The sequence below is a fragment of the Gossypium hirsutum genome, chromosome D04 (assembly GCF_007990345.1).
Source record: "Gossypium hirsutum isolate 1008001.06 chromosome D04, Gossypium_hirsutum_v2.1, whole genome shotgun sequence".
NCBI lineage: Eukaryota > Viridiplantae > Streptophyta > Magnoliopsida > Malvales > Malvaceae > Gossypium > Gossypium hirsutum.
In genome coordinates this window covers 16,507,700-16,519,459 of record NC_053440.1, presented here as the reverse complement: position 1 = coordinate 16,519,459, position 11,760 = coordinate 16,507,700, and positions in this window count along the sequence as shown.

Below are 11,760 nucleotides of genomic sequence, written 5' to 3'. Positions count from 1 at the left end.
TTTAAACTCTATTTTTGATTTATTTCAAATTCTCATGTATGTGTCTATTATTATTTTCGTAACTTCTCGATTATAATTTCCTTTCTACCATGCTAATCGTCTTTTCAATTATTTTAGGACTTGTGTATTTATTTGTGTTAATTTGCTTTTTTAATTAATTTTTAATTCATTAGTTCCAATTGTTAGTGCTAGAATTCACATAATGTGTGATATATGTTTTTATTGTTACATGTTTTATGTTGCTTATTTGTATTTGTTGATTCTTTATCGCTCATTAGCATACATTTTAACTTACGAATTATTATTTTGCATCATCCATTATCAATCCATCTCACTTTATTCGTTTAAAAGGTTACATCAAATATCATTTAAGTATCAAAACCAATTTATTCAAAGTCTTTCAAGATAACGCAAAGTTCGGTATTTGGAGTCTTCGAAGGAATTGAGCCCTAACGTATTGGGTTCCAATTTTTCTTGTCGAATCTAAATAATCGAGAATATCTCTTTTAATTAAAACATAAATAAAAAGCTCATGCTCGAGAATTCGATACATTGTGTCCTAACACATTGGATATGACATGTTGTTTTCTCGAGATGAGAATTTTTCTAATAAATAGAAATAAAGGCAATATTCGATATTTAAGAATTTTGTGAAATCGAGCCCTAACTTACTGGGCTTCGATTTTCTCATTTGACCCAAATAATCAGATATCCTTCTCAAAATGTATAGGTTTTAAAAGTCAAGAGATAAACTTAATTTTGAGGATTTAAAATGTTGCCTTCTAACTTACTGAGTATGACAATTTATCTCTTTGAAATAAATGAGCCTTATAATCCAATTCATTTTATTCAAATATTCTTTTCAAAGGATTTTAGAGTATTTTAAAATCTTTCCAAATTTCGACACTAAGATATTAAACAATCGATTCGGTACCAATTTTGGGCGTCACGAGGGTGCTAACCCTTCCTCGTGCGTAACCGACTCCCGAACCTATTTTCTCAAAATTCGTAGACCTAAAATAGTTTTTAATGGTGAACCGGTCACACCCTAATAAAAGATCGGTGGCGACTCCCATTTTATTTTCAAGGTCGATCCCCGTTTTTCAAATAAAAAAATGGTTTCGACAGCTTGGCGACTCCACTAGGGGCAGTAAGAGAGTCAGGCCGTAAAATTGATTATTTTTTTGTCTTATTTTTGAAAATTAAAAATTTGATTTGAAAAATTACGATCTTCTCTTTGCATTTTTTGCATGATTACTGTAAATTGAGCTCTATATTTTGGCAACATATTGCATAAAGACTATTTAGTCTTACCCTTTTAAGTGGGAGTGAGAAGCTACTCCATCGTGAGGTTTTCACCTTCGTGCAGGATGGTGGATCACTTTTGGAATACATCCATACCTATGTCTTCATGAGATTTTCATCTCCATGCAACCATAGGGAAATGTATTCCCCTGAACCGAACTTGGTCTGTATGAGCCCATAATGGTTGAAGATCGAGGAATCTGTTGGTTCGGGTACCTTGACTTTAGAGCCAAACCGCATGTAGAAGACCTTAAGAACCCATCCTAGGTAAAGCCGCTCCAAATCCTTAGTGGTTACCTGAATAGGTCCTTTTGTTTCCCTTGTTTGCTTATGTTTTGTACTAACCCCTCTTGTTGTGTTTTGATTATGATTGCATTGCATTTGCATCTTAGGAAAGAGATATTGATTCAAGTCCGATTACTAAATTAGAAAGCTTGTCATGGAATACGAATTCCTTGATAAACTAGAAAACAATACGACTGCCTGAATATATTTTGAAAAACACAAGAAGGGTGATGAAGAGTTCGTGACCTTTACTTCGTGGCCTAAGGGTTCGAGATGATTGTCCAAGAGCCTTCGACGTTTCAACTCCTTTAAAGAACCTGACGAGCTTTATGAAGATGGGCAGATGATGGATCACGACCAAGATCAAGAAAAAGAGCTAGCAGTGGCATCTATTGGAAATTGGCGAGATTATCTCAAACATGCGGATGAAGAAAAAGATTGATGTTGTCTCGTGAAATATAAGGGCGAAGTCGTACATGCATCTGCTTTATGTAAAGGAATTTGCCTTCTAGTAAAGTTTTCTAAATGTAATTAAATCAGAATCAATGTCTCTTTAGGCATTCATTTCATGCATTTGCATTACATGACATCACATGCATAAATCCATTGAAAGAGTCTAATTGAGTAAATTTATTTCAGCTAATCTGGAAAACCAACCAACAAAATATCCTTACGGTACTCGTCGTAAAACTAAGGAAATGGATCAAAGATTAGAGAAATTGGAGAAAATGCAAAAGGATATGCAATAACGGTTACAAATACAAATGCAAGAGCGGCTAGATAAAATCCAAGAAGACATGATGGAAAAATTGATCAAGGCTCAAAAAGATGCGATGGCTGAATTGACCCATCTACTGAATAACAGAGTAAATATCCTATGGTAAATGATGAAGAAGAAGACAAGCATAGACCTATCTATCCTCTAGGTTTTACGCCTCTGCATGCGCAGGTTCAGACCGAGGTACCTCCGCGCAGATCTTCTGTTTCAATTGGGCCTCAGCGATTTCAGACCGATGTTTCAATACCGATGAACTTTCTGGCCAGATTAGGTCCTAACCCTGGTGATAATACAGTTAATCTTGTCGTCCCGAATTTTGATGAAACAGCTAAAAAAGGAAAGGCGAATGCGGAATTGCCAAAACAATGGGAAGATAGGTGTAAATGGTTGGAGGAAAAATTCAAAGCCCTGGAAAGCGCCGATAGTCACCATGGAATCGATGCAAAAGATCTGAGCTTGGTTCCAGACTTAGTACTCCCTCACAAGTTCAAGATGCCTGAATTTGAGAAATATAGTGGGACCAGTTGCCCTGAAGCCTATATCACCATGTTCTGTAGAAGAATGACTGGGTATATTAACAATGATCAGCTATTAATACATTATTTTCAGGATAGCCTCATTGGAGCAGCGTTGAAATGGTACAATCAATTGAGCCGCACCAAGATTGGTTCATGGAAGGACCTAGCTCAAGCATTCATGAGGCAATACAATCATGTGACAGATATAGTGCCTGATAGAATCACCTTGCAAAATTTGGAAAAGAAATTGAATGAAAGCTTTAGACAGTATGCACAGAGGTGGAGAAAGGTTGCAGTCCAAGTCCAGCCGCCACTTCTAGAGAAAGAAACTACGATGCTCTTTATCAACACATTGAAGGGCCCGTTCATCACTCACATGTTGGGAAGCGCTTCGAAGAGTTTTTTAGATATAATCATGAATGGCGAAATGATTGAAAATGCCATAAAAAATAGAAGAATAGATGGTGGAGAGAGTAACAAAAAATCAGTCGCAAGGAGAAAAGATGAGATGAATAACATAAGTTACTCAAGGTCAGTACGTCATCCAGGTAAAGGAGTCGCTAGTCAACAAGGTTCATTGAGACAAGAATCTGGAGTGAAACCAAGTACTAAGAAGCTCCAGTTCACACCAATTTCGATGTCGTATAAGGAACTAATCAACGCTTATTCGATGCGTACATTATTGCCCCTTTCTACTTAAAACCCCTGCAACCTCCGTACCCCAAATGGTATGATGTGAATGCACAGTCTGATTATCATGCGGGAATTGGGGGACATTTGATAGAAAATTGCACCGTTTTTAAAAAGCTTGTTAAAAGGCTCATTAACATGGGTGTTGTCAAGTTTGATGACTCTAGTGCAGAAAATTCGTTACCCAATCATAATTGATAATGGAGTGAATGCAATGCGTGAAGAAGAGTCGGAAATGTTCACATCGACGAAAAATAACTGAAGAAGGGACCTTGTTAGATATCCGCTCTTATAAATTTGGGAGTGTTCTAAGGAATTGGGCTGCGGAAGAAAGCCCTGTAGTTTTTAGAACTTATTTAGAGTAATGTTCAGAACATTTTCATTGTTTTTAGCCTAAAAATGATAGAAATTTCCTTTGTGAAATAGGCTCATGTCTGAACGTTATTATTTTAATGAAATACATCTTTGCAATTATTACTGAGCCAATATTTTTATTCTTTACAAACAATTCCAGATTCTTTTACTTCTAAATTATTATTCATTCATTCATAATCATATGGTACAAATAATTATTCATGAATTTATACATTCTTTTGTATATTCTTGGTACTTACTATGGATCCCCAGATATCAACTACATGAATGACGCTGCTACAGACTAAGATTTTCCTTTTGAGTGAGGCATGTTTTAGAGGGATCTCATGACTTTGAAAATGACATAGATTGTAGCTTATCTCCGGACTTGTTGAGGATGGTTGAATAAGAGGATAGACAGATCCTGCCTCACAAGGAATCATTAGAATTGTGGGCTTGGTGAAGATTAGAATTGACCTGACCTCAAAGACGAAGCAACACCTTGTTGAGTGACCTCTAGAGTTCAAAGATGTCTTTGTATGGTCATACCAGGATATGCCCGGGTTAACCGCTGATAATGAAAACTGCACAACAGCGCGATGTCAGAAATTTGTAGTATGAGCGATGTAATTCTTTGTCGGGGCAATGCCTCTCTCGTTGACTCAGCATAACTTTGCCCATTTGAAGTCAAGTTTCTATCCCTTCAAGATGTTGTGAGATTTTACTTTGATTAAAAAGGAAGATCCAAAGTTTTATGTTGTAGTTGCGCCCCAAAAAGCTCTATGAAAGAAATCTGATACCAAAGAAGGTTTTTCGCATACAAGATGAAAGTGGAAGATCTTATGTGGGAGACTTTATCAAGAAAAATATTGTTTCTGGTCAAAAGGGATAATAAGGACTTACCTAATCCTATGAGTTCAGATCCAATTCAATTCAAAAAAAAAGCAAAATCAAAAACAAAAACAAAGAAGAAGAAAAAGAAAAAGAAAAATCAAAGTCAAAATGAAAATGAAAAAAAGAGAAAGAAGGAAAAAAGGAAAAAAAGGAAAAAGAAAAGGGGAGGCCAAGGCGAAAACCCGCAAAGGGCGCTTTGTGACCAAAGGTGGTTTTGAGTTGAAAACCTGAAAAGGGAGACTCAAATTTTGAGCAAAATGGGGCATGGACATCACCATTATCGAAGGTTTCTAGTGGGTATTGCTTCATCTTTGATACCATTAGTTACTTTGTCAAACGGGTATAGGCTACTTCATGCGTCAATGTCATCATATGCCGATATAGAATTACAGAGAAGACGATATCATGAATGTAAGTATGATAGCTGAGGTCTGCGATCAATTCAAAATCAGATACCATAGTTCATCACCGTATTGAATTGTGAAAAAAATGACTGAGACTTGCAATGACCGGCATGAGAAATTACCATTTGCCCTCATTGCTTGTTGAACATCTATACTGGGCAACACCTCTCTCTTTGGTTTACAGGATTGAGTAGTTTTACCTATTGAAATCCCCTCTCTCCGGGTACTAATTGAGCTAGAATTGGATGAAGCGGAATGGATCCAATCGTGATGTGATCAGTTGGACCTAGAAAAAGGGTTAAAAGCTATTCATTAGGATCGGATATACCAGATGATACGAGCCCATAATAAACAGGGTCGTCTCAGAGAATTCCACAAGAGGGCTAGATGTTGAAAAAGATCCTTCCTCAACAAAAGGATTCTATAGGGAAATGAATGCCAAACCGGGAATGTCCTTATGTTGTAAAGAAGACCTTTTCCAAAGGAGCACTGATCCTGGGTGAGATTGCTAGTCCTATAAACTCAGATCCAGTCAAGAAATACTTCGTTTAAAGAAGAGGAAAGGACCAAGGTGAAAACTCAAAAATGGCACTTCGAGTCAAAAAAGTGAAAAATGAAAAAGAGAAAATGAAAAATAAAAAATGATGGAGAGGCTAAGGGGAAAACCCGCAAAGGGCACCTTAGGCCAAAGGGGATTTGAGTTGAAAACCTGAAAAGGGCGGCTCAAATATTAATTAAAATGGGGCATAAGGTGATCAGAGCAACTCGAATTTTGATCATATTGGGGCATGTGGTGATCTTGCTATGCCTGAATCAACAGGAAAGGATAGGCGACATCTTGGGGCATCGACAAAGCAATGTAGATCTCCTAAACACGTGTTAAACTCAGAATGGTCTTTAAAAAGTTTGTACAGAAAAGTTCAAGCTGCGATATCTGGGGCACCCAATTCTCATATTATTTATATTGAATTTGTTGTTCTTGGAATACTTTTCTTTTCTTTTCCAAGATATACATTCCCAATCAATTTCTTCATTATCCTTATTTACTGTTTTTGATAATTTATTCATTTTGAGCTATGCTTAGAACCAACTTTATTCTTATCCATTATCATGACCCTTTTTTTCAAGCATGTTGCATTGGAATAATGATCAATGGACTAATAAAAATTTCACAAAGGAAGTTTTGCATATTACTCTGAAAAGGTTCTAAACAATACGAGAACCTGAAACAGGACTATTGTTTAGAACGCACCAAATTTAAAGGATGGAAATTTGAGAAAGAAGAGTCTAAATTTAGATTTTCTCTTTGGATTTTGTTGTCAAATGTATTGATTGACAAGATGCCATAAACAAGCAAGCAATGATCACCAAGCAATAGGAAGAGGTTACCTCGGATAAGACAGCCTTCATTTGCGTATAAGTCTTTGGTACGACACCCTGGGAATGGTGTAAGGGACCAGACAGACTTAGATCTTGTATCCTTGAATTGTGATATGAAAGGACTGAGGAAAAGTCATATATTTCTACCCTTGGGTTATAGTGGGAGAAAAATGGTACAAGTTTTGCGTCCCAGAAGATTGAACTTTGAAGTTTACAGTGGGGGAAATCTGACTAAGTGATTCTTTGAAAAAACCGGTCAAGCGAGAAGGCGTTGTAGCACATCAGTGTTAAAGCCTTAATAAACTTCGAGTAATGACAACCAAAGTGGGATCATTCTCGGAAAAATAAAATTTTGCATTCATGCAAATACCATTCACACATGTCTAGTTAGGAGCATTTGATTCATTTTGATCATGCCATCCTAATCATTAGGCATAATTAGGTTCATTATACAGGTCATGTTCCCTAGAGAACAGATCTGGAAAATTACAGATCTTGTCTCCCTAAGCAGTAGCGGAGCAGATCGAAGACGGCAAATCTTATCTTCAAGAGTAAGGAAGCAGATTTAAGCCACAAGTCCTATATCCCTGATCAGCAGTGGAATAGGTTGGGAAATTACAGATCTTGTCTCCCTAAGCAATAGCGGAGCAGATTGAAGACGGCAAATCTTATCTTCAAGTGTAAGGAAGCAGATTTAAGCCATAAGTCCTATATCACTGGTCAACAGTGGAATAGATTGAAGGTTTTAAATCTTATCTCCCTGAGGTTACAGTGGAGCATATCGAAGCCAGTAGTCCTATTTCCCTGAGATTACAGTAGAGCGGATTAAAATAAATGATCTTATCTCTCTGAAATTATAGTAGAGTATATCGCATCAGGTCTTATCTCCCTAAGATTACAGTGGAATAGATTGAAGAATTTCAGATCTTATCTCCCTAAGAAGTAGTGGAGCTAATCGAAAATGGTGAATCTTATCTCCCTGAGATTACAGCGGAGCAGATTGAAGCTAGTAATCCTATTTCCCTGAGATTACAGTAGAGCGGATTAAAATAAAGGATCTAATCTCTCTGAAGTTACAGTAGAGTAGATCGCATCAGGTCTTATCTCCCTGAGATTACAGTGGAATAGAGCGAAGAATTACAGATCTTATCTTCCCAAGCAGTGTAGTGGAACAGATTAAAGCCACAACGGTGAATCTTGCTTTCCCGACATTGCAGTTAAAAAGATTAAAGCTACAACAGTGAATCTTACTTCCTAGGCAGTGCAGTGGAACAGATTAAAGCCACAATAGCGAATCATGCTTTCCTGACATTGCAGTTAAAAAGGTTAAAGCCACAATGGCGAATCTTACTTTCCAAAAGTTATAAGGCACAAATCCTATCTCCCTAACGTTGTAGTGGAGTGGATCGAAGCATCAATTCTTATACCTCTAAAGATACACTAGGATGGAATGAAGCTACTTGAAGAAGAAGAGCACCAAAGGTCCAAACACGACCGGGAAAATTTGGGCTTTTTAGTCTTTGCTCTGTTCCCATTACACGACAACGAGCAAAGAGGGGCAGCTGTAATGACCCAAATTTGTCCGGCCCAAATCAGAAATAAATAAACAAAAATAGAAAAAAAATAGAAAATAGTCCATTTTAAATATCCATTTACAGACTCTAGGCCCAATACAGATTAACCCAAACCTAATTCAGCCTAAAATACCCAAAAACCCAGGCCCAATACACTATGGCCTAATTTGAAGAAAATTCCAGAAACACCTAGGGTTTCTAAAATCCTTTGCGCCGCAGTCAAGCCAGGCTCTTCTCCGCACGTGTGCCACCACGTGCCACTCCTCACACGCGCCTCTGTACACTCCAGCTGGACTCCTCCGTACGCGCATGCCTTCGCCTCCGTACGAGCACGCCTCTCCTAACGTACGCCAAGCCGCACCACGTCAACGTACGGCCTCGCACCTGTAACAACAAACAACCAGCAATGACAAAAAAAAGCAGAAAAAAATAGCAAGGAAAGAAAGGAAATAACAGAAATAGCAGAAGAGATTTTGGGTTTTTTTATTTATTTTCTTTTCTTTTTCGATTCGGTTATATAAGACCGATTCCAACACTGTAAAGTTTTTCCTCTACACACACAGAGAGAATATCAATACAAACAAAAAAATATTTGAAAAGTGATTTGCAGTTTTTTTTCTTTCTTGGTTTTTTCTTTTTCTTTTCTCGGTTTCTTTTCATTTCTGTTTTTTTCTCTATAAGCAAAATAACAAAAAAAAGAAGAAAAAGAAGGAGTCGTACCTTGTCGTTGGAAGCTGTCGGATCTCTGACCCTCTCCGTCACAATCGGAGCCTGGGTGGAGGTCGTAAACGCAAGAACGGCGCGGTACCTGAGGCTGATACCCAGGTTTCTTTGAAAGGGGGAAATGGAATTAAATGATTTAGGTTTTTAGGTTTTGTTTATTTATTTATTTTAAGTTTTATAAAGCATGAAATGCCACCGTTTGAGCCTTTTTACAATGGTGTCAAAACGGTGTCGTATCGTTCAAACCCAGCGACCCGCGCTCGACCCGACCTACTCCATGGCGGATCCACGCGTTATTTGTTAAATGGGTTATTTGCCCCTCTAGTCCCTCCGCATTGGAAATGTGTTCCAATTTGGTCCATGTCAAGGCGCTGTGTTTTGAGGGAAGGGAATATTTCCCATTTGGCCCTCATGTTATCCGTGTGTCGTATTTTGGCCCTCAGCTTTGTTTTGTTTTGTTTTTTCTTTAATTTTATTTCAAATTCAATTCAATCCTTATTAGTTGATTTAAATTCGCTTGTTTATTTATTTATTTATTTACTTATTATTATGATATTTTTAATTTAAAATCTAATATTATTTTATTGTTTAATCCTTTTTTATTAATCCAATATATTTTATACATTTTCTAATGGTTTTATTTTATAATACATTTTTAAAATTCACTATACAATAATATTCTTATACAATGTTTTATCTATATATACATACATACAGGTTATATTAAACTATTTTCATACATACATGTACGTATAATATATTACCGATTTCATATTATTATATATTTTTACTTATTACTATATATGTAATTATTTTATTTTAAAAAAAACCTTTTTATATATTATTATGTATATATTATCATTCACATTGTTATTAAAATCTTCATTTCACATGTATTATTTACTTAAAATTGATATGTATTTTAATTTACTTTTTTATATAATATTTACTTTAAAATTTATTTAGATGCTATTATTTTATGTAGTTTTTTGTTTTAAACTCTATTTTTGATTTATTTCAAATTCTCATGTATGTGTATATTATTATTTTCGTAACTTCTCGATTATAATTTCCTTTCTACCATGCTAATCGTCTTTTCAATTATTTTAGGACTTGTGTATTTATTTGTGTTAATTTGCTTTTTTTAATTAATTTTTAATTCATTAGTTCCAATTGTTAGTGCTAGAATTCACATAATGTGTGATATATGTTTTTATTGTTACATATTTTATGTTGCTTATTTGTATTTATTGATTCTTTATCGCTCATTAGCATACATTTTAACTTACGAATTATTATTTTGCATCATCCATTATCAATCCATCTCATTTTATTCGTTTAAAAGGTTACATCAAATATCGTTTAAGTATCAAAACTAATTTATTCAAAGTCTTTCAAGATAACGCAAAGTTCGGTATTTGGAGTCTTCGAAGGAATTGAGCCCTAACGTATTGGGTTCCAATTTTTCTTGTCGAATCTAAATAATCGAGAATATCTCTTTTAATTAAAACATAAATAAAAAGCTTATTCTCGAGAATTTGATACATTGTGTCCTAACGCATTGGATATGACATGTTGTTTTCTCGAGACGAGGATTTTTCTAATAAATAGAAATAAAGGCAATATTCGATATTTAAGAATTTTGTGAAATCGAGCCCTAACTTACTAGGCTTCGATTTTCTCATTTAACCCAAATAATCAGATATCCTTCTCAAAATGTATATGTTTTAAAAGTCAAGAGATAAACTTAATTTTGAAGATTTAAAATGTTGCCCTCTAACTTACTGAGTGTGACAATTTATCTCTTAAATAAATGAGCCTTATCATCCAATTCATTTTATTCAAATTTTCTTTTCAAAGGATTTTAGAGTATTTTAAAATCTTTTCAAATTTCGACACTAAGACATTAAACAATCGATTCGGTACCAATTTTGGACGTCACGAGGGTGCTAACCCTTCCTTGTGCATAACCGACTCCCGAACCTATTTTCTCAAAATTCCTAGACCTAATATCGTTTTTAATGGTGAACCGGTCACACCCTAATAAAAGATCGGTGGCGACTCCCATTTTATTTTCAAAGTCGATCCCCGTTTTTCAAATAAAAAAATGGTTTCGACAACAGACTCCTAAAGCTTGTTATGATAGAATTGATAAACATTTGTCAATTTTGGGATTTGAGAAGAGCATCAGTGAGCCTACATTATATGTGAATAAATAAGAAAAGGAAACCTTGCAGATAGTCTTTTTATAAGTGCATGCTTTACTAGTGACTAGAAGTTGTAACAAGCTGCTAATAGAGTTCAAGAAATAGATGCAAGTAGTATTTGAAATGTTGGTCTTAGAGATATGACTTACTTCCTTGGTATGGAAATGTTTCAATCAAAGCAAGAGATCTTCATAAGCTAGAAGAGTTTTTCCTTGAAGATCCTGCAAAATTTTTGTATGAAGAATTGCAAGCCAACATGCACTCCAATTGCTCAAGACGAAAAACTCACTAGCAAAGCAGATTTTGGAAGGGTCAATAAGAGAAGCTATAGGAGTCTAGTTGGATGTTTACTCTACTTAACTACAACAAGATCTGACATCATATTTGCTGTAACTTTGTTGTCCAAGTTCATGCATGGTTGCAATGAAAGTCACTTTAAGGCAACCAAGAGGGTCTTAAGGTATAGAAAATGGACTTTAAGCTTTAGAGTTGGTTTAAAAAGGCTGAGGAGTTGAAATTTGTAGGATACTCAGGCAGTGACTGGGTTGGATTAATGGATGACAAGAAGAGCACCTCAAGCTACTTCTTTGCACTTGGTTCAGCTATGTTTTCATGGAGCTCGAGGAAGCAAGATTAAGTTGCACAATC